The sequence below is a fragment of the Stegastes partitus genome, unplaced genomic scaffold (genome assembly GCF_000690725.1).
Source record: "Stegastes partitus isolate 25-593 unplaced genomic scaffold, Stegastes_partitus-1.0.2 Scaffold634, whole genome shotgun sequence".
In the NCBI taxonomy this organism is placed as follows: Eukaryota; Metazoa; Chordata; class Actinopteri; family Pomacentridae; genus Stegastes; species Stegastes partitus.
Window position 1 is genome coordinate 130,802 of NW_007578365.1, and position 6,000 is coordinate 136,801.

At 44.9% G+C, this 6,000-nt stretch overlaps 1 protein-coding gene across 1 annotated transcript in view; it reads left to right on the forward strand.

The window, feature by feature from the left end:
- Window positions 1-2,932: 2,932 nt before the first annotated feature.
- Window positions 2,933-6,000, forward strand: part of LOC103363132 (signal-induced proliferation-associated 1-like protein 1) — a 37,220-nt gene continuing 34,152 nt past the window's right edge. Inside the window, exon 1 of the mRNA XM_008289752.1 lies at window positions 2,933-3,183. The gene's annotated coding sequence lies outside the window, so the exon portion shown is untranslated. The remainder of the gene's footprint in view (window positions 3,184-6,000) is intronic.

The following is a 6,000-nucleotide window of genomic DNA, read 5'->3' on the forward strand; positions in this document are numbered from 1 at the left end:
CAAGTGAAATGTGCTGATAGCGGTAGCTCGTGCGGTTGCAGGAATGCTTTACTGCCACGGTGACACGTGAAGACGAGTCCTAAAGCGTGCGTTTGGGAGAGCATCGAGCCTGCTGTTGTGTGATGAGCTCTCATCCAGCTTTACTTTTCTATGCACTGCATGCATTGTTTGCAAGGTCTGCAGATTAGCACTGGATTTTCTGCACATCCGCTGATATCGGCTGATGATGTCACAGGCCTGGCAGTGCCCTGGTGTCTTTGGCAGGTTGCTGTGGGTACATTACCGACAGAGAAACACTCAAATCACTGACATTTGACAGCTTCGTGTTTCCTGCTTGTAGTGGCTCCGGTGGTTGTAGCCGAATCGCTGCCCTCGTGTATCAAATTTCAATATTTGTGTTGTAATGAAACATGAGGATATTTGATTAATGCATTTCCCAGCTGGCCTTGCTGGTCTGTGTTTGGCTGGAAGGAGAGCAATGCTGCCTATTAGGAGAAGCAAATATTGGAGGAACAATACCGGGGGCCTCTCCTGCACCCTCTGCACTGCTCCCCTCTACACACAGCTTGCAGAAAAATATCACCAAAGATAGTTTGCATTGGAGAGATGAGTCACTGAGTTCAATTAGGGAAGTTTGAAACAACAGAATTAGAACTTATCTTTGCGTAATGTCTTGATGTGTGATAATGAGGTGCAGGAATGGTCTGGCTGCCCCTCATTACCGCTCTGCTATAAGGAGGAAGATATAGAAAGAAGCGCTCGTTTGCATTTTGTAAGTGGAACATTTACATACAGCGAGACGAGGACTGTCCTTGAAATGCCACTTCACTATAAAAAAGGGGTTGACCTACTGCACAATCCAAATCCTCTGCAAAGAAAATTAAATGTGGAGGTTGCTGCTCAGAGGATGTTGTTGATTGGTCTCGTAGTGAGGGGATTGGAATATAAAAATGGCAATGGCATGCTTATACCTCCAATCTACATCTGTTGAGTCAGGCTAGAATAACAGCTCTCTGGTCACATGTTAGTTTCTGGTACATAAATTATGACTTTGGAAAATACTTGGGATTTGTGTGTATTTTGTGTGTCCAAACAACCCAATCATATACACATTAACACACAAAAAAGCATAATATGTCAGAATGAAAAATGCATTTTTAGACGGAATAAACCAACTCAACCAATGTGCATGTTACCATTTTCAAAATCAATACAGGAAACAACAAAAACAATTTCCCTGCAGCAGCTTACATGATGAAAACGTTACATTTTGCAGAGGATTTGGATCTTGAAGTTCGGCTAATGCAACCATGCTGGTGTGTTTTTGCAAAGAATTGGTCATTTTAATGTCAGTACTTGGGGCTGCAAGGTGGGTCGGTGGTTAGCACTGTTGCCTCGCAGCAAGAAGGTCGGCAGTTCGCATCCTGGTGAGGACACCCGGGATCTTTCTGCGTGGAGTCTCCATGTTCTCCCCGTGCAGCGTGGGTTCTTCTCCAGATTCTCTGGCTTCCTCCCACACAGTCCAAAAACATGTTGAGGTTAATTGGTGATTCTAAATTGTCCGTAGGTGTGAATGTGAGTGTGCTTGGTTGTCTGTCTCTAAGTGTAGCCCTGTGATAGACTGGTGCCCTGTCCAGGTGAACCTGCCTTCACCCTGAGTCAGCTGGGATAGACTCCAGCCCCCCATGACCCTAGTGAGGATTAAGTGGTGTATAGATAATGGATGGATGTCAGTACTTGCCTCCCTGCATGTAAATGTTACACCTAAACAGCCTTTGCTCAGCACCACCCAAGACGATTGTGGTTGGTTTAAAGTAACACAATAATGAGGTGCAGCCAGACTATTCTGGAGAATGAGCTGGCTAAGCTAGATTAGCATGAATCTCAAAACACAGCTTTACTACTTTAATGTCTTTCAAATTTTGTCAGATGTTTTTAACAGGACTCTGAATTTACAACAGTAAGCCATAAGTAACTGTAAGTATTCTGAGGAGAATTTAAAATAAAATTTAGGCAAAAGAAAGTCTAAACAAAGTAAGAACATGCCTAAATTAACCTTTTTCAGTATTTTTGGTTTAGGTGACGGGTATTGTTTTTTTTTTTTTTTTCATTTTGAAGATATATTTTACAAATAAAAAGACAGACATTTGTCTTGCATTTGGAACCAAAAATACACCAATTTATCAGAAAATGTATTTATTTATTCAATTTATAGTGTAAAAGTCTGTAATGAATACCAAAAAATATTTCACACATATCCTTTCTTGGTGTCCAGTGGACCCTGAAAGATCTTCTACATATGGCACCATGAAAGTCCTGAAAAGGGTTAAATGTTGTAACACACAACAAGGGTATTTCCTTATCCCTAAAACTCACCTCCACCCTTGTAGTTTTAAAAAATCAGTCAGAGTAACACTTCAGAACCACTGCATTTGTTTTCAGCCTCTCTATTTCACAAGTCTTTGCATAATTTCTTTTGTAGTATTGTGTGATTTGCTGTACTTGTAATCTGTTTTTATTGTTCATCTTGTTTTACATGCCGTCTCTTTACCAGGTCATTATTGAAAATATTCTCAACTAACTTGTAAAAATAAAAGGTTAAAAAATAAATTAATTAATTAAATAAATAAATGCAGCTCAGTAAGTTGGAGCTGAAGGCTGTGGGGCAGTTTTAAACCCCTGTTTCCAGACAGAGTGGGAGCTCTTCCTTCCTCCTCCTCCTCTCTCTCTCTGTGCCCACTACAGGTGAGCGCTGTTGCCACGGTAACGTTTGCTTTTCCCCTCCGAGCCCTTCTCGCGAGACTCCGGGGCAGCGAGCGAGCGAGAGAGAGAGAGAGCGAGGCAGAGAGAGAGAGAGAGAGAGAGAGAGAGAGAGAGAGAGAGAGAGAGGGGAGGCTGCCTGAATGATCTCATCCCTCCAGCAGCTGCATACCGCAGCGAGGCAAACCCGTAACTTTCTATCAAACTTCCAAGTTGCCTTTCGGAGGAGGACACCGGGGCGTTCTCGGTGCGAACCGGAGCGTTTCTTTCCCCACCACCAACCTCGAAGGCAGGCAGGCAGAGAGGGGAGAGCGCTGCGTAGTTTGGAGTGTCGGACTTCCAGCACCTTGTTACGAGTTGAGACAAAAGGAGGAAAAACCCGCTTCGTGTGTGTGTGTGTGTGACATCCAGAAAGGAGGAAAGGTGAGTGTTGTGGGAACGCGGGGCTGGTCATGTGCTTTTGTTCAGGGGGGAAGGAGGGGGTCGTCGTTAGAGGCTCAAGGTGCCTGAACACAACATCTGTCGAGGAGGACAAAGCTCATCTTTGTGCTGGCTGAAGAAGAAGAAGGTGCAGGGAGAAGCCAGTGCGCAATCAGTGCCAGTGTCTGTCTTCTTTTTTTATTTATTTTTTGGACTAACAGAGCTGCTGCTTAGTTAGAAGCGTTTGTTCCCGACTGTCAAATTACATGTAAGCGCTGCGTCGCTCTGTGTGTCAAGGACATTGTTCCCTGCTCGGCTCTGGGGAGGCGTTTCACAGGTGGCAGCACCACATACAGCATGTACGGATGTCTCCTCCACCACCACCTCCTCCACCCTGCTGCCACCCCATGAGGCATGTCAGGAACCAGGTGATCTCCTGGTGCCACATCTGTCTGACCCTCTGGTGTGTTTACAGCCCGCCTGGCTCATTATGTGGTTTTAAGCAGATTAGGCCACGCTGATGGGATGTGTTACGCTTTATTAAGTGATGATATTCCAATTTAAAATAGTCAAGAGCTGGGATGTAGCTCCGGATCTGTGAGTGTTTGTTGTGTGGGGAGGCCTGGCCACCTCCTTGGATTCACCCCGGCTGCTCACATCCATGTGGAACCCCCCAAAAAACCCCAGATCACTAGTTTCTGCATCATTATTCAATCTTATAGAGGTGCCTTCTGTTAAAAAAAATGCCCGTGCTTGTGTGTGAGATGGGTTAAAATGGATTAATTGACACAAAAAACATGAGGCCAGGAATTGTTGTAGCACCTAAGTAGTGGTTGGTATCTGGTGGATCCATTCCCAATGTACAGGCGAGATACTTCTACAGTAAGTCTTGTTTTTGTACCAATACAGACTGTTTTTCGAGATCACTGCTCCTCCTCTCATGTCATGTGTGGTGGAGGTCGGTGAACTGGGGCCCCACAATAAATTTTCTGCCCCGGGGCTCTCTAAAAGGTTAACCCGGCCATGTTTACGCTTTAAAGTTGGGATCATCTTTTGGTTTAGTTTATGAGCCTCAAACCCTGGGTTCACTTCATACCCACCCAGTCCTCATAAGTCCCCCCCGTGCTGGAGGTCTGGGTTCAGATCCTCCAGTCGGCCTCCAGTCCAGTTGCTGTGGAGAAGGGCCAGCTCGATCCGCTTTGAAATTCTGCACATGGCCGGCAGTCATGTCCCTCACTGAATGTTCAATAAGATGACATTTTGATCAGATGATCAGCTCGATGATTTATTTATGCTCAAAGTGTCGATTATACACAAAGGCAGCCTTTGTCCGCTGTGGTCACACACGCTGTTACAGAATACATATCAGTGCAACGTGAGGGAAGAGGCGAGCTCTGGCAACGCAGGGCGACAAGGCCGAGTTCTGTTTTGATAGCAACAACCGGACCATGGTGCTAGCCTTTAAAAGTTTCTATTGCGTGCAGCATTGTGTCCAAAGGGAACATATTGACTAAATATCAGCTGCAACAAACCAATGATGCAGGTTTTGTTTATAAGCGTCTGAGGGTTCTCCTGCAGAAAAGCTTGAGCATCAGACACTTCATTCTGGTGCATTTCTATGCATCAATTTGCACCTTCTGAGCACACGTCTGTAATGTTCTAGCAGGTTCTCAAATCTTCTGCCCCTTTGAAGGTAAGGAAGGCTGCCCTCTGAGTGAATCACACTGTGTAGCATCAGTGCTTGATAGCTTGGCATGAGTCAGGTGAAAAAAGGAAGCCTTGGAGTTTAGCTTTGGGCAGGGATCAAGGATTTTTAGCATTCTTGATAGGCTTAGCTGACCTTCCGTGGCGGGCATGACTGATCATACAGCTCCGCCGCCGTTCTCACTGCTGAGCCTGATCTCAGTTTTGTCCCGTTTCTCCGAATGACCAAACACACACTCCCCGCTCCGTCTGATCGGATTCTTCTTTATAGAGGATAAATCTCATCCAAATGCAGCAGCTTTATATCACTATTGGGGAAAGAGCGCTGGCTCCGTTTTAATCTGCTGACATTACTGCGTGGGCCTAAAACAGCTCATTTGGGGACAAGAGACTAGTTTGCAACCAGAGCGGCGTGAGATATGAGTAACAGCAGGTTGACAAGATCAGTCCCAGAGATTTTAACGATACCGTCGTTGGAATAGCTGCAAACACGAGGCGACAAAAACATCGCTTCTCACGTTTCTTATCGGCGTAAACAGTCCTCCCCCTGCTTTATTACCGAAGGACAGTGTTTCTATTTTCACTTTCTTTGCATCATATCTCTCACACAATTGTTATTGTTCTTCGTTTCGTAGTAAGAGTCTTTTCTAACGTGCCCACACATTCGCAGAAGGATGCTTCCTGTTGCTAAGTTGAGCTTATGTTTCTATTGTCTCTTGTGCATTGGCTCGAAGGGAATAGCTTGAGCAAAGATAAAAGGCAACAACAAGAGGAGCATTGTGCTGCTTTCTAATTTGCCACTCTGGAATGTGTGGGCTGCAGTTATGCTAAGTGGCCGTCATGAAATGCTTAAATTAACGGCGTGCGTTACGTAATGAATATTGTTATTTATTAATGCTCAAGGTCAAAGTGCGTTTTCTCTTTATCGGTTCTTAATTCTTGAAGCGGGCTTTGACTAAGCTCTTTTCATCGGGATGTGCTGCGTCTTCTTTAACTCAAAGGTTGTGTAATTTCTCAAACTTTTTGACCTCTCCGTGGTTTTTCCTGGTTCTGGACGTGGATGACGCACACATGACTGATTCAGTAAAGGCACTGAGTCTAGTCTTTGAAAGAAAT